Source organism: Mesocricetus auratus, unplaced genomic scaffold, assembly GCF_017639785.1.
Source record: "Mesocricetus auratus isolate SY011 unplaced genomic scaffold, BCM_Maur_2.0 Super-Scaffold_6731, whole genome shotgun sequence".
Lineage (NCBI taxonomy): Eukaryota > Metazoa > Chordata > Mammalia > Rodentia > Cricetidae > Mesocricetus > Mesocricetus auratus.
In genome coordinates, this window is record NW_024429185.1 from 15,736,153 (window position 1) to 15,759,164 (window position 23,012).

The following is a 23,012-nucleotide window of genomic DNA, read 5'->3' on the forward strand; positions in this document are numbered from 1 at the left end:
ATAGATGGTGTTGATTTTATTGCCTGAAGGGCTCTACCATGTACTGTCACGTGACTTTTCCTTGAAAAAAAAAGAATAAACATCTGTTCACCCTAGACTGGGCACTGAATGCAGACTACAATTTCTGTCTAAGCCTGCCTTGATGAATTGATGAGTTTATTGAGGTTACTTGTAGAAGAATAGGTGAAGAGTTATATATATATGAGCATGGACTATCCACAAGTACAGAAGACTCAACACCTCTAAGCTCTAGGTATAGTAGTAGGAAGCTTGCATCAACCCAAAGGATGGTCTCCTCTCCCCAGAGATGAACACTCTTAATATAACCTTGGGAAGAGTCTTGTGAACCTTGTAACTTTCAGGAACTTCCTGAGACTTGACAGTTTTGTTTACTTCCATAGTCCCAGAGCTTCCTTTCTTTCTCCAAGAGGGAAATACTTCAGTTTTGAAGAAAACTACACAACCAATACCCTCTTGTTTAAATGTGTCAAACTTTAAATAATTTTAATAGCAAGTAATATTTTCCATTCAAGTCTTCAATTCTCAAAACTTCAGAGAGCATTTAGTCTCATAGCACTGAAGAGCCAAATGTAGAATTAATCTTTTTAGGGGAGTTCTTTTAAAATATGATTATAATATTTTGATTTACAATAGCAGATGTCCAAAATAAAAGCTCTTTTGAAGTTTTACTTTAAGGAATTATGGATTTTATTTATATATTGCCTTTTATTTGACCATATGTATAAATGTTAGGGAAAACAGGATGTTGAATACATGTATGTAATGATGCCCATGTAGACTGTATTTTAATACATAATAAAAGTCAAATGTGTGGAATTTTAACCAATCATATAGATATATAGAAAACTATAAGCTTCTTTGGCTTTCTGAAGAAATGTCTATAGGGAACCTACAAAGTGAACATTTGAAAATCAATTTCTTTCTCTTCCTTTCTATTTTTCTCCTTCCTCTTTCGTTCTTTCTTTTTTTCTTCCTTTCTTTCTTTCTTTCTCTTTCTTTTGTTCTCTTTTTCTCTCTTCTTCTATTCTCACTTTTTCAATTGCATTTTGTAACTACTGATTTGTCTTAATATGTGATACATTTAATTCATAGGTTTACATGATCAAAAGTACTATTTTTCTAATTTTATTTTCTTCTATATATGTAACTAAAGTCAACACTTTATATGTAAGTCAGGACTTCAACCTATGTATGTCATAGGGGTCATTTGAAACTGTCTTGTGCTTGGGCCCCTTCTCTTCCCCTTGTCTTCTTATTCTCATTAGTCCTCTTTACAGGCCAGAGGAAGACACTTATGGATTTTTTCAGATTCTGCCTGTGCACATCTACATATAACTCATGTAATGACTTTGCATTTTTCACATGCTGCAGTGAACTTTGTTGTCACATACATGGAAATTACAATTATACTGTGAATGTGGGAAAATAGAAAAATGTTCAGAACTGCACACTTACAGTTAGTTATTTGGGAGTAGAGGAACTAGTATATGAGGTGATGAATTGGGGACTCCAATTATTACCCCCCTTTCCAGTCTTCCCTCTGACTGTTCAATAACCATCCTTTCCACACTATGTTCTTTGTAACTGGTCCCTTAGCTCCTTACATGTATATGAACAGATTTGTCTACAAAGCAAATAAAAATGTGGGTGCCAAGAGATCTGAAGTCAACTCCAAGGAGAGGAGAGAGAGCTCTTTGAAGAGAAAAGCCCACACCACCCAGAGAGTTCTTGTTCATGGTCTCCCTGTACCACTTTTTATCTTACGGGAAGTCTTCTATGTTCCCCAGACCCCTGAAGATGGGCATTTGAGATGTCAAGATCACATTGGTCTTTTTCAGGTCTATCCATTCACCAAATTCTTTTCTAGGTTGTAGATAAGATGGTGTGCAGTTAACACCTCAGAGTCTGAGTGCACAGCATGACTTGTAACAGTCACTTTTCGTAGAGCTGTGACTGAGTATCCTGGTCGAAGTGACATAAGGAAAGAGTTCGCTTTGGCTCACAGTTTGAAGGTACAGTCCATCATGTCGGGGAAGCCAAGGTCAGGGAGGATGTCTGGTCACCCGACTTCCTCAACTAGGAAGCAAAGAGTGATGAATGCTAAGCATTCAGTCTGGGACTCAAGCCCCAGGAATTCTGAGGAAAGCACTCATGGCGGGTCTATTCTAATGTAGATAATCCTTCACAGATATCCCCAGAGATTTGTCTCCTGCTACTGCACACTTACAAAATCACTGTTTCTCCTGCTTCTTTCACCTTGCAGCACATGCATTCCAACGATTTTCAATGTTCCTCAAGAATCATTCAGGCCTTTCATTGTAATAAGTTAAAAGCCACAAGTTTACTTAATTTTTCAAGGACTAAATCTTAGGATTTAGAAACATTACTAAAATTATTAATTTTTGTAATAATTGAAGTGATTTAAATTTAAATCTAGGTTAAGTGGGGAGATTTTTCTGCATGAGGAAATAACAAGACCACGTACATTTTATTAAGCCTGTTTTAAGTCATTGTAAAGGTTTTCCTGGACTTTGAATGAAAATGCTATGTGGTCCACAAAAAACTAGTGAGGGTTTCTTCACATTTTCTATTATTAATGGTCCTTCCTACAGTTACTAGGTACCCACTTCAAAGGCATATTCTGGGTATTAACTAATAAAACTAGATTTTTTGTTTGCTTCCTTTTTTATTTCTGCAGTTAAATAGAAAAGCTACAGTACATATGAATTTTTGTCTTTCCCAAAACAATGTGTCTACTCTGGAGTGTTTTTATTGTTTTTCCAACTTCAGACAATTGACAAGCTGGGATTTCAGAAGTTCTTAGGACGTATTTTAATATTTTAATAGGCCTGTTGCCAGCTGTGATTAGACAATCAATAAATAATTGAATTGAATTGTTTGGGTAGTTTCACAAGAAGAACAACATATACATCTCTTTTTGTTTGTACTTCAGAAAATTCCTGGAAAGTCTTCACTAAATAGAAAACAAAACAAGCCATGAGACCCACACTGAATAAATAACAAAATCAACATTAGGGCTATGGAGTTTGACTTAGCAGCTTGTACATGAGCTTTTATAACAAAACCTCTGGGCTAATATGAAGCAGCTGTGGCAATTTCACAAAATGGTCCAAACTGTTGAAAAGCCATTAGGAGTCTGATGTATGTAGAATAAAAAGGTTCATTCAGCTTTTTAAAGGGTTTCTCAATATGGAGTGTTATTTTATTTTATAACCACGTCTTAGTCATATTAAGTTTAAATGCCATAGAAAATTTTAATGACTATGTGGCTGGCTTTTTTTTCTGCAAAATAGTAAGAATTTTTCAACATACCTAAAATTCTTTCAGAAAAAAATGGCACAAATCTGTAACATATTCTTCAAGTTCCCACAGTCAAGTATAAAACTGGAAACTATAGGAACAAGTATAGGATGAATTAGCATCGATACTTATAGGGGAACCTAAGTAAAATAGAATCAATCTCTTTACACAAAGTCTTTTGGAAATAATGAAAACCACTTGCTTTTACAGCCTTCTCATTGGTCTAAACCACAACACTGATGTATATTTCTGAATTTAGTGTTCATGGATTGCGTGATTTTTCAAAATATTGGAATTGTTTCCTGGGGATTTATGAATGGTTTGTAACTTTATTCTATTCCTTGTTTGCCCCGGAAGGTGATAGACATTTAGTGTGTCTCTGTGTGTTTGCATCTTTGACCCGCCATCTTGAGTTTCACATGGCTTATCTTTCTGTTATTAAAATTACTTCTAAAATTGATGATATATCAGCTTATCAAGATAGTGTGTATTCTACCTGAGAGAGATGCTGGAGGAAAACTAAGGTCCCTCAGACCCTTACCCTCATCTCTGACCCCTCCTTTCTCATGTTCAAGAAAGGAATTTCTCTGAAATTCTCTTATCTGAATAAAGGAAGGAGATTTTTATGACCCACCACTACTAGAGACTCACCAAATGCAGAGTTAACTCCCAAGTCCCTCGTCAGGGAATACATATGAACTTTTCCTTTAAATAGAGGATGGGTTTGAGTAGGACACGAGGCATATGCTAATTTGAACAGCCTTGTTCAAGATGCAGTATGGTTAATCATTATCCCATTACCTATTCTTCAAGGTTATTTGAAGAAGTCCTTATGGCCTGGGACAAACTGTTTCCAATGAGAGGCCATTTTTCCTTGTTGTGGCTGAGTTGTTAGTTTTGACAAAGCTCTGCTGTATCTGGACTCCAAGGTTACAGCAAATTTAGAATAATGACTAGAGAAATTCAAACATATTTTGCAGGGTATGGAATAGGACATTGTAAAATCTGAAAGTAAGATACCTTGAAAACTCTCTCCCACATGCCTTCAGTCTTGAGGGGGGAACAAGGTATCTTAGGTTTCAGCAGGTTTTCCATGAGCACTCATGTTTTTACATTCCAACAACAGTTCTCCCTCCAACCCCTCCTCCTCCCCCTACCCCTCCAGCTCATTCCCAGTCCTTTCCTCTTCACTGGTAAGGGCTGCCATGTGGAGTCAACAAAGTCTGACACAATCAGTTGGGGTATAGGCAAGGCCCTCTCTGCATGGGCACTCTTGCACAGCTAGGCAAGAGACATACAGAGTGAAGAGTGGGGATGCCAAGCTTTTAGTTATCCTCTGCACTCAAGTGAGAAGGCAGTGCCTCTCAGCAGAAACCCTTTCTGTGTACTCATTCTTCTGCAGTCTCTTCCATCAGGCTGTTCCATGTGATGTCTTTCACTGACAAGTTGGTGCAGTAATAATGAAACCGTGTTTGAGTTCTGTGAACATTTGCAGGAAAGACCAAACCAAGGGAGGAAAGGGTGGGACCCTCTGATTTCCAGCTGGCCAGATAGAAGCACAGGACACGATCTGGGCATGCCTTTGACATCTGAAGTAATGTCTGTCTGTCTTGGAGAAGTGAACCTTAACCTATGGGGTCTGATGCTTACTCCAAGAAGACAGTATCTGAATTGAGATGAACTATAACAGGACATAAACATTGAACAAAATTTCACACTGCTCTCATCTTGATACAACTGGTGTCTGATTGAGAAATGAGTTGAACTATTGTGAGGCACCCAAACTCTTTTTCATACATCTGGAGACCAGAAGTGCTGTGAGAGTACAATGAATGAAGAAAAACAGTTTGCTTTTCTAAAGAAACTAGACACAATAGAAATCCCGATTCACAAGAAGTAGCACTGGCTATCTTCCATGTCAAGGAACTTCTAGGATTTGGTGAAGTAGCTCTCAAATTCCCTGATGATCTGAGGCTGTCCACTTTATGCAGGCCATTCTACTGGATGTCATGAAGGTGATGCCAATAAGATGATGAACTTTGGGTTCAAGCCATTTGTATCATGTTGGAAAGGTCAGCCATATGTGCTTTTTTTTTTAAATTTTATTTTCCAGTTTAAATTTAGATAACAAACAAGGTTGCTTCACAAGTCAGTTCCAGGTCCCTCTCCCTTTCTCTCCACTCCTCCCGTGCCATCCCCCCAACCCCCCCCTCCCCCATTATCCCCTCATTACCCCAGGGAGGGTGAGGCCCTCCATGGGGGTGTCCATAGTCTGTCATTTCATATAGGGCAGGGCCTAGACCCTTCCCCAAGAGTTCAGGGTGACAGTGCACCTCACATTGTTCTATGGGAGTCCAAAGTCCGTGTGTATACTTGGGATGGGTACTGATCTGCTGCCCAAGGCTCAATAGATTACCTAGGCCTCCTCTCTGACACCCAGATGCAGGGGGTCTTGATCAGTCCCATGCTGGATTCCCAGGCTGATGCCTGGGATTCAAGAGTTAACCTTTGTCTGGTCAGCTGTTTCTGGGGGTTAAACCAGCCCAGTCTTAATCCCTTTGATCATCAGTCCTCCCTCTCTGTTACTGGCTTTCTTGAGTTCAGCTCAGTACTTAACCAAGGGAGTCTGCCTCTTCTTCGATCAGCCACTAAATGAAGTTTCTGTTTCCCAGACTCTCTGGCCATAGGATTGTAGGCTGGCACTCCCCAGATCTATGTCTAAAATCCATATATGAGAGAGTACATGCCATGTTTCTCTTTTTGTGACTGGGTTACCTCACTCAGGATGGTTTCTTCTAGTGTCATCCATTTGCCTGCAAATCTCATGATTCCATTATTTTTTTCTGCTGAATAGTACTCCATTGTGTAGATGTACCACATTTTCTCTATCCACTCTTCGGTTGAGGGACATCTAGGTTGCTTCCAAGTTCTGGCTATTACAAATAAAGCTGCTATGAACATAGTGGAACAGACATCTTTGTTGTATGAATGGGCATCTTTTGGATATATGCCTAAGAGTGGAGTTGCTGGGTCTTGTGGTAGGTTTATTCCCATTTTTCTGAGGAATCTCCATGCTGATTTCCAAAGTGGTTGAACCAGTTGGCACTCCCACCAGCAATGGAGGAGTGTCCCCATTTCACTACATCCTCTCCAGCATAAATTGTCATTGGTGTTTTTGATTTTAGCCATTCTGACAGGAGTGAGATGGTATCTCAGAGTTGCTTTGATTTGCATTTCCCGGATGGCTAAGGATGTTGAGCACTTTCTCAAGTGCCTCTCAGCCATTTTAGACTCCTCTATTGAAAACTCTCTATTTAGTTCTGCAGCCCACTTTTTAATTGAGTCCTTTGCTGTTTTGGAGACTTGCTTCTTGAGTTATTTGTAAATTTTGGAGATCAACCCTCTGTCAGATGTGGGATTAGTGAATATTTTTTCCCATTCTGTGGGCTGCCTTTTTGCTTGCTGACTGTGTCCTTTGCCGTACAGAAGCTTCTCAGTTTCAGTAGGTCCCATTTACTAATTGTTGATCTCACTGTCTGTGCTACTGGTATTATGTTCAGGAAGCTGTCTCCTGTACCAATTTGTTCAAGGGTACCACCCACTTTCTCTTCTAAGAGGTTCAGTGTGGCTGGATTTATGTTGAGGTCTTTGAATCATTTGGACTTAAGTTTTGTGCATGGCAATAAACATGGATCGATCCTCATTCTTCTACATGCCAGTCTCCAGTTATGCCAGCACCATTTGTTGAAGATGCTTTCTTTATTCTATTGTATATTTTTAGCTTCTTTGTCAAAGATCAGATGTTCATATGTGTGTGGGTTAATACCCACGTTTTCAATTCGATTCCATTGGTGTACCTGTCTATTTTTGTGCCAATACCAAGCTGTTTTCAGGACTATAGCTCTATAATAGAGCTTAAAGTCAGAGATGGAGATGCCTCCAGACGTTGCCTTGTTGAACAGGGTTATTTTGGCTATCCTTGGTCTTTCGTTTTTCCATACAAAATTGATTATTGTTCTTTCAAGGTCTGTGAAGAATTGTGCTGGGATTTTAATGGGGATTGCATTGAATCTGTAGATTGCTTTTGGCAGGATTGCCATTTTTACTACATTGATCCTACCTATCCAAGAGCATGGGAGATCTTTCCATTTTCTGAGGGTTTCTTTAATTTCTTTCTTTAAAGATTCAAAGTTCTTATGATACAGGTCTTTCACTTGTTTGGTTAGCGTTACCCCAAGGTATTTTATGTTGTTTGTGGCAATTGTAAAGGGTTATGATTATCTGATTTCTTTTTCAGCCCTTTTATCATCTGTGTATAGTAGGGCTACTGATTTTCTTGAGTTGATCTTGTAGCCTGCCACTTTGCTGAAGGTGTTAATCAGCTGTAAGAGTTCCCTGGTAGAGTTCTTTGGGTCATTGATGTAAACTATCATATTGTCTGCAAACAGTGAAAGTTTGACCTCTTCCTTCCCAATTTGTATCCCCTTGATCCCCCTTTGTTGTCGTATGGCAATAGCTAGAACTTCAAGTACCATGTTGAAAAGGTATGGAGAGAGTGGACAGCCTTGTTTTGTTCCTGATTTTAGAGGAATTGCGTTGAGTTTCTGTCCATTTAGTTTGATGTTGGCTGTTGGTTTACTGTATATAGCTTTTATTATGTTAAGTATGTCCCTGTTATCCCAGATCTCTCCAAGACCTTTATCATGAAGGGGTGTTGGATTTTGTCAAAGGCTTTTACAGCATCTAGTGAGATGATCATGTGATTTTTGTTTTTCAGCTTGTTTATATGGTGGATTACATTGATGGATTTTCGTATGTTGAACCATCCCTGCATCCCTGGGATGAAACCTACTTGATCGTGGTGAATGATTGTTTTGATGTGTTCTTGGATCCGATTTGCCAGTATTTTATTGAGTATTTTTGCATCAATGTTCATGAGGGATATTGGTCTGAAGTTCTGTTTCTTAGTTGTATCTTTGTGTGGCTTGGGGATCAAGGTTTTTGAAGCCTCATAGAAAGAGTTTGGCAAAGACCCTTCTGCTTCTATTGTGTGGAACACTTTGAGAAGAATTGGTATAAGCTGTTCTTTGAATTTCTGGTAGAATTCTGCACTGAGGCCATCTGGACCTGGACTTTTTTTGGTTGGGAGACTTTTGATGACTGCTTCTATTTCCATAGGGGTTATAGGTCTATTTAAATTGCTTATCTGTTCTTGATTTAGTTTTGGCAACTGATAGCTATCCAGGAAGTCATCCATTTCCTTTAAATTTTCAAATTGTGTGGAGTACAGGTTTGCAAAGTACGACCTAATGATTCTCTGGATTTCCTCAGAGTCTGTTGTTATGTCCCCCTTTTCATTTCTGATTTTGTTAGTTTGCATGTTCACTCTCTGCTGTTTGGTAGGTTTGGACAAAGGTTCTTCTATCTTGTTGATTTTCTCAAAGAACCAACTCTTCGTTCCATTGATTCATTGTATTGTTTTCCTGGTTTCTACTTTATTGATTTCAGCCCTCAATTTGATTATTTCCTGGCATCTACTCCTCCTGGGGGAGTTTCCTTCTTTGTGTTCTAGAGCTTTTAGCTGTGATGTTAATTCTCTGGTATAACTGTTCTCCTGTTTCTTCATGTGAGCACTTAGTGCTATGAACTTCCCCCGTAGCACTGCTTTCAAAGTGTCCCATAGGTTTGGGTATGTTGTGTCTTCATTCTCATTGAATTTGAGGAAGTCTTTAATTTCTTTTTTTATTTCCTCTTTGACCCAGGGATGGTGCAGTTGAGCATTATTCAATTTCTATGAGTTTGTAGGTTTTCTGCAATTTGTGTTGTTGTTGAATTCTAATTTTAAAGCATGGTGGTCTGATAAGATGCATGGAGTTATTCCAATTTTTTTGTAGCTGCTGAGGTTTGATATGTTGCCAAGTATGTGGTCGATTTTTGAGGAGGTTCCATGTGGTGGTGAGAAGAAGGTATATTCTTTTTTATGTGGATGAAATGTTCTATAGATATCTGTTAATCCCAGTTGGGTCATTACTTCTATTAGACCCTTTGCTTCTTTGTTGAGTTTCTGTCTGGTATTCCTGTCTAGTGGTGAGAGTGGTGTGTTGAAATCTCCCACTATAACTGTGTGGGGCTTTAGATGAGATTTAAGTTCTAATAATGTTTCTTTAACGAATGTGGATGCCTTTGTATTTGGGGCATAGATGTTCAGGATAGACACTTCGTCTTGGTGGGTTTCACCTGTGATGAGTATGTAATGACCTCCTTCATCTCTTTTGATTGATTTTATTTTAAAGTCTAGTTTGTTAGATATTAGGATTGCTACCCCTGCTTGTTTCTTGGGTCCATTTGATTGAAAAAATTTTCCCAACCTTTAACTCTCAGGTAATGTCTGTCTTTGAGGGTTAGGTGTGTTTCTTGTATGCAGCAGAAGGAAGGGTTCTGTCTTCGAATCCATTCTGCTAGTCTGTGTCTTTTTATGGGTGAGTTAAGGCCATTAATATTGAGGGATATTAATGACCATTAATTGCTCATCCTTCTTCGATTTGCAATGGTTGTTGGTGGTGGAATTATGTGTGGCATTTCACCCCTTTGTTCTTTTGGCTGTTGGTAGAGAGGGATTCTCTAATGCCTATGTTTTTCTGGTTGTAGTTAGTTTCTTTGGGTTGGAGTTTTCCTTCCAAAATTTTCTGCAGGGCTGGGTTAGTGGACACATATTGCTTGAATCTAGTTTTGTCATGGAATATCTTGTTTTCTCTATCTATAGTGATTGAGAGCTTTGCCGGGTATAGTAGTCTGGGCTGGCATCCATGGTCTCTTAGTGTAGGTAGAATATCTATCCAGGACCTTCTGGCTTTCAGAGTTTCCATGGAGAAATCAGGTGTAATTCTGATAGGTCTGCCTTTATATGTTACTTGACCTTTTTCCTTAGCTGCTCTTAATATTCTTTCTTTATTCTGTATGTTTGGGGTCTTGATTATTATGTGGCGAGGGGATTTTTTTGTGGTCCACTCTATTTGGTGTTCTGTAGGCTTCTTGTACCTTCATTGGCATGTCTTTCTTAAGGTTGGGAAAGTTTTCTTCTATGATTTTGTTGAATATGCCTTCTGCCCCTTTGAGGTGGATTTCTTCTCCTTCTTCCATACCTATTATTCTTAGGTTTGGTCTTTTCATGGTGTCACATATTTCCTGGATGTTTTGTGTTAAGGATTTGTTGCATTTAAGGTTTTCTTTGGTTTACAAATCCATTTTTTCCTAGTGTATCTTCAACACTTGAGATTCTCTCTTCCATCTCTTCTATTCTGTTGGTAATGCTTGTATCGGTAGTGCCTGACTGTTTGTCCAGCTTTTCTATTTTCTGCCTTTCTTCAGATTGTGTTTTTTTTAATGTCTCTATTTCAGTTTTCAACCCTTGCATTGTTTGCATTGCTTCTTGCAATTTTCTGTTTATCTTTTGGTCCGTTTGTTGCCTTTTATGAAATTTTTTGGTTTGTTCTTTCTTCCATTTCTTGCATTTTTTGGTTTGCTTTTTGTTCCATTTCTCACATTTTGTGTTTTGTTTCTTCTTCCATTTCCTGACTTTTTTGGTTTGTTTCTTCTTCCATTTTTTTTCACTTTTTGCTTTGTTTTTTCTACCATTTCTTGCATTTTTTTGCTTTGTTTCTTCTTCCATTTCCTGCCTTTTTTTGGTATGTTTCTTCTTCCAATTCTTGCATTTTTTGCTTTGTTTTTCGTCCATTTCTTGCATTTTTTGCTTCATTTCTTCTTCCATTTCCTGCCTTTTTTGGTTTGTTTTTTCTTCCAATTCTTGCATTTTTTGGTTTGTTTTTTCTTCCATTTCTTCCATTTCTTCGTTTGTTTTTTCTTCCATTTCTTTGAGGGATTTTCCTATATCCTCTTTTGGGGCCTCTATCATTTTCATGAAAGTGCTTTTAAGGTCGTTCTCTTCTGCTTCGTTCGCATTGGAATGTTGGGGTCTTGCTGGTGTGGAGTCTCTAGAATCTGGTGGTGTCATATTTGTTTTTCTGTTGCTGAGTGTGTTTTTATATTGTCTCTTTCCCATCTCTTCTTCTAGTGGGTGCAGAAAGAGCCCCTTACTGGTCTGGGTACCAGAGTTCCCTTTTGGTGGGTGCTAGCAAGTCCAATAATCTGGTGGTTCTTCTATTCCTTGTCCAAAAGCTGGTCCCGTGGGTAGAGAAGAAGAACAGGAATCTGGGGCGCTTAGCCTCCTACCTGGTCCCCTGGACCCTATGCTGGGTCCTGTTGTACCTGATGTAGAACAGCTACTCCCCTGGTCTCCCTGGCTCCTCTGGTTTCCTGGTCTCCTTGGTGGGAGAGAAGACCTGGAGTCTGGGGTCCTTGGCTCCTGCCGGGATTGGAGGTCTGTGCAATTCCCAGGCAATCTGCAGGCATTGGAACACAGGCCAGGAAGCCTGCCTGTTTACCTGATGCTGCTGGAGGAACAGCTGCTTCCCTAGACTCCCAACCTCCTCTGGTTTCCTGGTCTTGTTGGTGGGAGAGAAGACCTGGAGTCTGGGGTACTTGACTCCCGCCGGGATTGGGAGCTCTGTGCAGTTCCCAGGCGATCTGCAGGCACTGGAACACAGGCCAGCCATATGTGCTTTTTAATGACGATGGTAAGTGCTGACCTAGTAACCGTGGTGTTCTCTGGCTTTGTGGCTCTGGTAGTTAATGATTGGGCAGGGAAGTAAAGCCAGGAACCTGTGGACAGCAGTTGTTCTGCATTCAGGAGAAATTTGAGTAAGGTTATTCTAATGATGGGAAGGACTTTATCCTCCACAGGGAGACTACGGACATCTCACTGCTAAGCTTGTCAAAAAGAGAAAAACGGTGGTCACTAGGAATCAACTCTCCTTATGGTGAAGCCAGAACCATCTTAATCATGGATTGTTTCGACTCTACCTTTCTACCCCTGCCATTCCAACCTAGACACCTAATGAAAAAATGGTGGATCATTTTCTGGGAGTGAGGATTGTTAACTTACTCCAGCCTCATTTTTCCTTCATGCATACTATCTGGCATACAATCAAGCAGCATGTGACACCCGAAGAGCAGGGGAATATGTAGCATAATCAAGAGAATAAAAAAAGACTATGAAAAAAGTGAATAGAAACTAGCTTACAGACGGTCCACATATTGCAGTCACCCCACAAAGACCTTAAAGTAGCTGTAAAAAGTACACGAACAAGTTTGTTGTGCAAGAACCAGTATGTCTGGACAGAACTGTCTTCAGGAAGGCATAAGGAGGAATAAGAAATATTTTTGATATTTCATGACTTGCTAACTAGAGAGCCAGGAGTAACTGCACTGAGTTTTGCAAAGAACAGAGAAATGGAAAAAATGAATAAACTTTCACATTGCTCTCACATTGAAACAGGTTGTTGGGATTATTTTATGCTAGTAACTCTACCCCATATGTCCTATTTTGAATATTTTTGGATACATCATATTCTTCTCTGTAGAATGAATTCTCTTTGATCTTAATGATAAAAACTCAGGGAGTGAAAGGTGAAGAATCAGAGCAGCAGAGTGGACAGTCACTAGAATTCTTACCTCTACTAATGCTCAAATGAAAGGGGTGATTCTGTCCTCAGACTGCTTCAGACTGACTGCTGCTCAGAGTGCCTGGAGCTTCTGTCTCCTCCTGCCTTATTCCTTTCTCAGTCCTGCCATATCATTCCTGTCTTTACTTCCCTAGTGCTGAGATTAAAGGCATGTGATCCTAAGTGCTGGGATCACCTTTGTGGGAGCTCTGTTTCTCTTTTAGAGATCCACCTGCTTCTGTCTCCTGAGTGCTGGTATTAAAGATGTGTACCACCACTACCTGGCTTCTATTGCTAGCTAGTGTAGCTAGCTCTGCACTCTGATCTTCAGACAAGCTTTATTTGTTATAGCATAAACAAAATATCACCACACTCCTATTTTTCATTCAATTTAAAACTTGAACAATACTAAGGAAACAATGTAAAATACGACTTCATGAAATCAGTGAAGCTCACAGTTTTTCTTCCTACAGGCCATTTTGGTATCTAGGAAGACTGTTGATAGTAACTATTTTCCTTTATTATTATAATTTTATTTGTAATTTTTTGATTTGAACTATTGCATTTAAACTAATCTCTGGATCATGTTCCCAACAAAAGTTCAACTTCCATAATTAGTTGATTTTGTTATTGCCTAGTTTGCTATAATAAATCAAACATTTTATCATATTAATGATTGTTTGAAAAATAAAAACAACACTGATTAAAGAGGAATTACTTAGGCTGTAACTAAAGATTTCTTTTTTATGGGCTCATGCATTTCTTGATGTTTAATATGCTGCCATGTTTTGAACATATTATAGTGAAAAGCTACTTTGATTTTTCATGTAGTTGGCCAGTCAGGGTAATTTTTGACTATTATGATTCAAGTGGGAATGGAAGCAAGGTAGTATTTAGGGGAGAAGTAGATTAGACTAGACAATGAAATTTTGCCTCAAGATGGAGAGTGTCAAAAAACTTCTTAGGAGACTCAAAAATAATAGTAACTACTGAGGACAGTGACAAATGGTCACACATCTGTATAAGAAAATATCAGAGAACTTCATCACTTAAAGCTTTTTTTCTATTAAATAAGAAATTTGGTAAAAGTCACATAGATAGGAATAGAAGCAGAGTCAAAGTTGACATAATGTATGGTAGATTCATCTGGGTCATCTCTGTCTATATCCTCATTTTTTTAGAGAAAATATTGATGTAAGAAGGAAATAAACATGAAATAGTTTGTACCACATTGCAATAGTGTTATTTGCTTTATTGTTTCCAGAGCTTTTCACACACAATCCCATACTAATTGGAAATTAGAGAACATATTTAATTCTTTTCATTCCATGGTATCCAATGTTGTTCTCAGAAGAGGATCAGTTTCAATTTCATTAGTCAGCTCAGCTATTTCGTTACCCACATCTTGATTTCTTTCTGCTTACTGGAAATAAGGAAATGAGGAAGGTATCATCCTCGGTCAAGGTATTTATCATCTTCTAGCCATTGACCGATACTGCATTTTGTATCTTTGTCTTTTCAAAGACCAAGATGTTAAAGGCTTGGATTGGATGTTGTAGGACAGTGATGGAAACCCTAAGACATGGATCCCAGTGAAAGACATTGAAGTCACTGATGGACTATTGAAGTCACTGATGGACTATTCCTTCAAAGGAAGGAGAAACCACAGGTCCTTCTCACTCACTTTGCTTGCTAACCAAGCAGCAGGTGACTTTTTCTGTTGTGTGCTACAATCCTAAGTTGCTGTCCCCACACCAAGGCCTAAAAGCAATGGTTCAATCCAGCCATGGATGAGTCTTCGAAATCCTGAATGAAAAGACACCTTTTATCTTTGTAAGTATTTTGCTCATAGTAACAAGGAACTAACAAATACAGTTCACAATAGTGAAAGGAGGGAAATAAGACACCTTCACCTTTTTGATTATATTATGATATTTGCCTTTTCTTTTTAAAGGTTGAAAATAAAGGTTTTTCTTTCCTCACATAATGTATCCTGATTACTGCTGTTTTGCCTTTGTCACCTGACTGCACTTTAAAGTGCTAGAGCCCCAGCTAAGAGAGTAGATAGGGGTGGGGGTGGGGATTCTGTTCTCCCAGACAATGGCTCTGTTGCTGCCACTAAGGTCCTTTTTAATGAAATCTCTATCTTTCTAATGAAACTCAAAGACTAGCGTGAAAACCTTCAAGCTCAGAGTGTTAGAATAACAACTGGCTAAGCACTTTCTGTCTGAGATGGAATCCCTGGAAACCTTTTGCCTTCCACACCATCCCAAATAAGAAACCCAGGCTTTGCTCTGCTCTATTACTTCCCGTCACCCAGTTGCTAGCCCCTTACTTTCTGCCCCCATTCTCAGGGGACTAAAGAGATCTTGGTGGAACACCCTGCTTATCTCTCTCCTCCAGAACCCCTTGACCCCACTTTCCTAGACAATCCTCATTCCTAAGCGTCACCCCCAATACCTTGAATCATGTTTTACCTGGAATCCCCAGTGGCCACACCTAGAAGGGTTTCAGAAGAATTTCCCAGTAGGCAATACAGAGCTGCCACGCCCTTCTAAGAACCAGAGAGGGCAACAGAAACAAAGGAATAGAACGAAGATAATACCAAGTAGCATCTAGAGTTATCAACAGTCAGGGTAAAATGTCTCCATTAAAGCTCAGCAACCCTACCACAGCAAGCCCTGAATGTTCCAACACACACAAAGGACAAGAAAAAGATAGCCTTTATGAATGTGATAGAAGTATTTAAAAAGAAAATAAATAAATCCCTTAAAGAAATTCATGAAAACACAAGAAGTGGAAGGAAATGAATAAAACCATTCAAGACCTACATATGGAGAGAGAATCAATCTATAAAGAAAACATAAACTGAGGAAAATCTGCAAAAAGAAATTTTGTAATTTGAAAAGGGACCTCAGAGGTAAGTTTCACTAACAGAATATAAGGGGTGGAAGAGAGAATCCCAGGTATCAAGGACATGACAGAACAATGAAAATTGACTAAAAGATGGAAAAATAATATCTAAATTAATAAAATTAGAAACAAAAAGGGGAACATAACAACAGAAACCTAGGAAATCCAGACAACCATAAGGATATACTTTAAAAACTTGTACTCCACCAAATTGGAAAATCAAAAAGAAATAGATAATTTTCTCAATAGGTATGACTTACCAAAGTTAAATCAGGATAAAAAATATAAACAGACCTATAACCCTCAGTAAAATAGAAGTAGTTTTTAAAAGTCCCATGTCTGCTCCCTCCCTCCCCAACCAAGAATGAGCCCAGGGCAAGATGGGTTTTGGTGCAAGATTGTAGAATTCTACCAGACTTTCAAACAAGAGTTACGGCTAATATTCCCCAAATTATTTCACAAAATAGAAACAGAAGGAAATGGAGAGGGAGTGGATCTGGGGGAGAGGAGAGGTGGTGGTTTGGGAGGAGTGGATGAGGGGAAACTGTGGTTGGGATGTGTTGTGTGAGAGAAGACTCTATTTTCAATAAAATTAAAAATTCAATATAACTTTCTTAGATTAGGCAATTTATGTGAAATAGTTTAGCATAATGATTTGCTTGAGTCATCTACAATAAAAAGTTATTTTGTGCTGTCTATGGTACTTAATTAATCAACAACTCTGAAAGAAGTAACCCCTTCCTGGAACTGTTTTCTTTTATTTCTGTCATTTGTTAGTCTCTGCTATCTAGCAGGGGTATTGTTGTCTTGTTATATGATCTATACATTTTAAGTCATGTGAGTATAAATCATGGTGAGGAGACTATTCCCCAGTGGAAGATCACACATTCAAGAATGTTTGGGCAGTGCAAGCTGGTTTTGAGGTGTATTTTTTAAAGAACATAACTTTGCGTGGGTAGGCAAGTGTGGGAGGATGGGCAAAGATTTGAGGGTGAACGTGATCAAAGTACACAGTATGAAACTCTCAAAGCACTAATAAAATGCAAAACAATAGTCATATTATTACTCTGTAAATTATTTAAAACCCAACTTCACTTTCTTTCTCTCTCTTAAAAAGAACACAATCTAACAAACACGAAAACAAAACAACAAATCACAAACACAAGAAAAACCAAACAAAAGAAACAAAAACAATCAAACAAAGCATGGAGTCCATTTTGTGCTGGCTAATATTCCTGAGCATGTGACCCCCACTGTGGTTTGGTTTACATACCACTGTTACTCCATTGAAGAAAACTGGGTTTTCCTCCCCCAGCAGTTAATTGCAATTAACATCCCATTGAAGGTGGGACTTTGGGTTCACTTCCTATTCTCAGTGCTAGTGTTTTTGTCTTGTTTGAACTTGTGCAAGTCTTGTGCATGCTGCCATAGTCTGAGTTCGTATGTGCACCAGCCCTGTTGTGTCTGGAAAATGCTGTTTTGTTTGAGTAATTTGCTATCTCTTGCTCTTATAATCATCCTGTCTCATCTTCACATAGATTCCTGAGTGCCCTAATGCCTCTCACTCACTATACATCTTTCAAATCTAGATCACTATTAATTACCGTATCTGTCAAAGGGCTTCTCAAACAAAGGTTCCGTGGTGATCTGATCTGTGGGTGTAGAGATATGCCATTAGAGATCATTTACTGCTATATTCACTTAGAATAAATGTAGCAGGTTTTCCTCTAGGGCCCATGACTTCCCTAATCTCAGGTTCTTGGCCTCACTAACAGTGTCAGGTGCGGGTTCCTAAAGAAGTGGCCTTAAATACAACAAAAAGGGGTTGGATACTCCCACATTTGAGCCACTGTTTCATAAGTAGGCAGGTCATCATTGTAGCAGCTGATAGGGTTCACAGGAAATTAGATCAAATGGGGAGGAGGATTAAGTGCAGGGTCGTGGAGGGATAGTGGAGGGATTAATCACACTAAATATCTTCTGAAAAGCCATATGTAGAAGCTACTATAGAGGCTTCCTAAAATACATACATATAAAAATCTCTTTAAGTGGAATTACTGAATAATAGAGGAAACCATGCTCCAGTCAGACATCATACTCTACCAAATAAAAATCTCAGTGCCAGAAATGGGTTTCATTTTTTTCTTTAGGTCAAAGGGGCCTCAAAGACCCATTTAAACATTACAGGCTGTTGTCAAAGCCATGTGTTACCATACATATCCATATACAACGTAAGATCCTATTGTTGAAGACACACACACTTACAACCTTGAACACACTGAAATAGAGCTGATGCTCAATTAAATATTCCACCTCTACAGATTAGCATTCATTGTGCCGGAAGGTACCCCTTTATTATCCTTATCACATTTTTTTTTATTTTGCTCCTTTTGTAAATTTTCATTTGTGTTTGTGTGTTTGTCTATGTGAGTGTACGCCACGCATATTCTAGTGACAGCAGAGGTCAGAAGAATGTGTTTGATCAACTGTTGCTGGAGTGGAGTTACAGGTGATTGTGAACCACCTGCCATGGATGCTAGAAACCAAATTTGAGTCCTCAAGAATAAAAGCAAGTGTTCTCAATTACTAAGCTCTCTCTCTCTCTCTCTCTCTCTCTCTCTCTCTCTCTCTATATATATATATATATATATATATGTATGTAGGTATGTGTGTGTATAATACATATACAGATAAATAATTTATATAACGGAAGCAAACTAGAGAGGTGGCCTGAATTTCTCATTCTTTAATAAACATTAACATTTTTATGTGCATTACTATAAAATTTAATGCTTGAAAAGAGCAGGAAGAGGATTTCAGAGACTTGACTAGTGACTTCAAAGTTAACTTGTAAAGTCTGTGGAAATCTAGTTAACAAGAGGAGTTAACTGTGAGCTTCACAGCAAGCAGTTACCCTCAGCCACAGACCAGATTTTTAAAAAATATTCTTTCTTTTTGGAAATATATTTCTTTTTCATGCAATATATCTTGATTATAGCTTCCCCTCCCTCTACTCCTTCCAGGTCCTCCCCTCCTCCCGTCTCCTTAGGATCCACCCCTTTCTGTTTCTTATTAGAAAAGAACAGGCTTCTAGGAGATGACAACAAAACATGACAAAATGGATTATAATAAGATGAAGAAAAAAACCATTATATTGAAGCTGGATATGGCAACCTAAGAGGAGGAAAAAGGCTGGGCGTTGGTGGCGCACACCTTTAATCCCAGCACTCGGGAGGCAGAGGCAGGTGGATCTCTGTGAGTTTGAGGTTAGCCTGGTCTACAAAGCAGCCTCCAAAGCAATACAGAGAAACTGTGTCTCCAAAAACCAGAGAGAGAGAGAGAGAGAGAGAGAGAGAGAGAGAGAGAGAGAGAGAGAGAGAGAGAGAGAGAGAGAGAGAGAGAGAGAGAGAGAGAGAGAGAGAGAGCCCAAGAGTCAGAAACCCACTAGTTACTGCAGTTAGGAAGTTAGGAGACCCATACAAATACTAAGATACTAGCTATAGTGTAAGTGCAGAGAACCTGGTGCAGGCTCATGCTGGCCTGTGTGTGCTGCTTCAGTATCTGTGAGACCACATGCCCCTTGCATAGTTGATTCAGAAGAACTTGTTCTCTTGGTGTCCTCCACCTCCCTCTGACCCTTACAATCTTTCCACCTTCTCTCCTGCAGGACTGCCTGAGCTCTAAGGGGAGGGATTTGATGGAGACCTCCCATTTAGACTCTCTGTCTGGCTGTGGGTCTCTGTATCTGTTCCTATCTGCTTCCAAGGGAAGCCTCTCTGATGATTACTGGATAAGGCGCTAATCTAACAAATCAGTTTTCGCCATGTCTCAGAAAGAGTGGTTGCCTCTTGTCCATGTTATATGAGTATTAAAGCTCTCTGATCAGTTTTGCAATTCCCATAACTAATCAAATATTATAGTGTGTAATGAAATACAGTACAGAGTAAAAAAATAGCACTTTGTTGTACTATGAAAGCAAGTCTGGAGACGTGAAAATTTTAGCTTTCATTAGGTCAATTCTTCATGTTGAATGACATAAGTATGTGGTATATTCAGCAACAGGATTTTGTGGAGGGTTGTAGAGGGTTGCCAATATATAAATACACACACACACACACACACACACACACACACACACTACAACAGGTCTTAGAAAGAGCTTATGCAAATGAGTAGCCCTAACTATGGCTTCAACTATGTCAATATTTAGAAAAATTTTTGTTTGTTTCTTGCTTTTTTTTATTGACACAGTGTCTCACTATGTAGTCTTGATTTTTCTGAAATTTGCTTTCTAGGCTGGCTAGAACTAATAGAGATCCTCCTGTCTCTGCCTCCGGAGTTCTGGCATTAAAGGCGTGTACCTCTATGTCCAGATAGAAATATTTCATTAATAAGTGAATTCTATTTTTAAATCTATTTATACCTATTTTGGTGTCATGCTCTTGTTCCATGTTTAGTCACTTCATCTTGTTGACTATCAGAAATGCAGTTCCCATTGCATATAAATTTTGGTCTATTGAAAAAGATGAAATATGGATTAAAGTATATTAGATTTCCTTAGGGATGGCTATATGACTTCTACAGGCTTACCTCTAGGTAAACCAAGTCTCCTTTAAGTTCATAATCTTTTAAAAAATTATTCTGGTATAGTCAAATACCTATTTTTCTTAGCCAGCTTTTTAAAACCTTTTTATTATATATTGAAATTAGAAACAAGCTTGCTTCACATGTCAGTCCCAGCTCCCTCTCCCTCCTCTCCACACCTGCTTCTCCACACCAGTCCCCCAGACCCCTACCCAATCCCCAATCTGTTCTCCAGACCCTCTAGAGTCTGTCATTTCTTTCTGGGGAGAGCCAATGCCCTCCCCCAAGTGTCCAGGCTGAGAGTGCATCCCTCATTGTGGGATGGGCACCCAAAGTCCATTTGTGTGCCAGGGATATATACTGATCTACTACCCAAAAGCCCCATAGATTGCATAGGCATCCTCACTGACACCCACGTTCAGGGGGTCTGAATCAGTCCCATGCTGGCCTCTCAGTCATCAGTCTGGGGTCCAAGATCTCCCCCTTGTTCAGGTCAGCTGTTTCTCTGGGACTCACCAGCCAATCTTGACCCCTTTGCTCATCACTCCTCCCTCTCTGTCATTGGGTTCCAGGAGTTCAATTCAGTGTTTAGCTGTGGGTGTCTGCCTCTGCTTCTGTCAGTCACTGGATGGTGGTTCTAGGATGGTATATAAGATAGTTGTCAAAATCATTATCAGGGAGGGACATTTAAGGTAGTCTCTCCACTATTGCTTAGTTTGCCAGTTGGTGTCATCTTTGTAGATCTCTGGAGATCTCACTAGTGCCAGATCTCCCCTCAAACCTAGAATGGCTCCCTCTATTATGGTATCTCTCATCCTGCTCTCTTCTATTCTTCCACCAACTCAAACTTCCTGCTCCCCATGTCCTCCTCTCCCCTCCTCTTCTCTCCTTTTCTTTTACCTGGCTCCCTCCCCCAATGCTCCCAATCTGCTCAGGAGATCTTGCCTCATTCTGCCTTCTCTGGGGTGCCATGCATCTCTCTTAGAGGCCTTCCTGTTTCCCAGACTCTCTGGCAGTGGGATTGTAGGCTGGCATTCCCCTGATCCATGTCTAAAATTCATATATGAGTGAGTACATAGCATGTTTGTCTTTTTGTGACTGGGTTACTTCACTCAGGATGGCTTCTTCTAGTGCCATCTATTTGCCTGCAAATTTCAAGATTCCGTTGTTTTTTTTTTCCCACTAAGTAGTACTCCATTGTGTAAATGTATCACATTTTCTCTATCCACTCTTCAGTTGAGGGGCATCTAGGTTGCTTCCAGGTTCCAGTTATTACAAATAGTGCTGCTATAAACATAGTGGAACAGATGTCTTCGTTGTATGAATATGCATCTTTTGGGTATATGCCTAAGAGTGGAATTGCTGAGTCTTGTGGTAGACTAATTCCCATTTTCCTCAGGAACCACCATACTGATTTCCATAGTGTCTGAATGAGTTGGCACTCCTATCAGCAGTGGAGGAGTGTTCCCCTTTCTCCACATACTCTCCAGCATAAGCTGTCATTGGTGTTTTTGATTTTAGCCATTCTGACAGAAGTAAGATGGTATCTCAGAGTTGTTTTTATTTGCATTTCCCTGATTGCTAGGGATGCTGAGCACTTTCTTAAGTTTCTCTCAGCTTCTATTGAGAATTCTCTATTTAGTTCTGTACCCCACTTTTTAACTGAATCCTTTGGTGCTTTGGAGACTTGCTTCTTGATTTCTTTGTAGATTTTGGAGATCACCCCTCTGTCATATGTGGGGTTAATGACTATCTTTTCCCATTCTGTGGGCTGCCTTTTTGTCTTGTTGACTGTGTTATTTGCCTTGCAGAAGCTTCTCAGTTTCAGGAAATCCCATTTATCATTTGTCGATCTCAGTGTCTGTGCTACTGGTGCTATGTTCAGGAAGCAGTCTCCTGTACCACTTTCTCTTCTAAGAGGTTCAATGTGACTGGGTTTATGTTGAGGTATTTAATCCATTTGGACTTAAGTCTTGTGCATGGTGGATAGACTTGAGTCTATCTGTAGTCTTCCACATGCCAGCATCCAATTATGCCAGCACCATTTGTTGAAGATCTTAACCAACTTTTAAGAAAGTCTTGGACACAATTCCCTGCTCCCTGCCAGTAATTTAGCTGTCTCTAACTTTTTTGTGTTTGACTATCTTACACACTGCTTTCTCATCTCTTTCCTGCCTCCCTCTGTTTGTCTTTAGCAAGATCTCCCATGGACTGTGGTAGTGAGAGCTTTTATCCCATGATGCACTATTCCTTGGAGATAAGTTGAGCACTGTGTTCTGAAACATCTAAGAATAGCTTTAATGGATTTAACCACTTGACTTTAAGCTACATTTCAATTTGCAACTGATGTAATGGCACTTTTTGGAAGGGAGAAAAATATGGGTCCTATAAGTCAGTTGGAGATAGGATAAGTGCACCAATCTGACATCTCCATGAATACAAATTATGTCAAGCTTATTTATTAGTTCATAAGTTCATGTCAGCAATGATAACTGTAGCCATTAATGATGACATTGAAAATGTTGAACCTTTAATTAGGATTTCCTCTGAAGGTCAGGGGATCCAGCCACCAAAGGCAACTTTGATATAGGTTGGGAAATAGAAGTAAAAAAA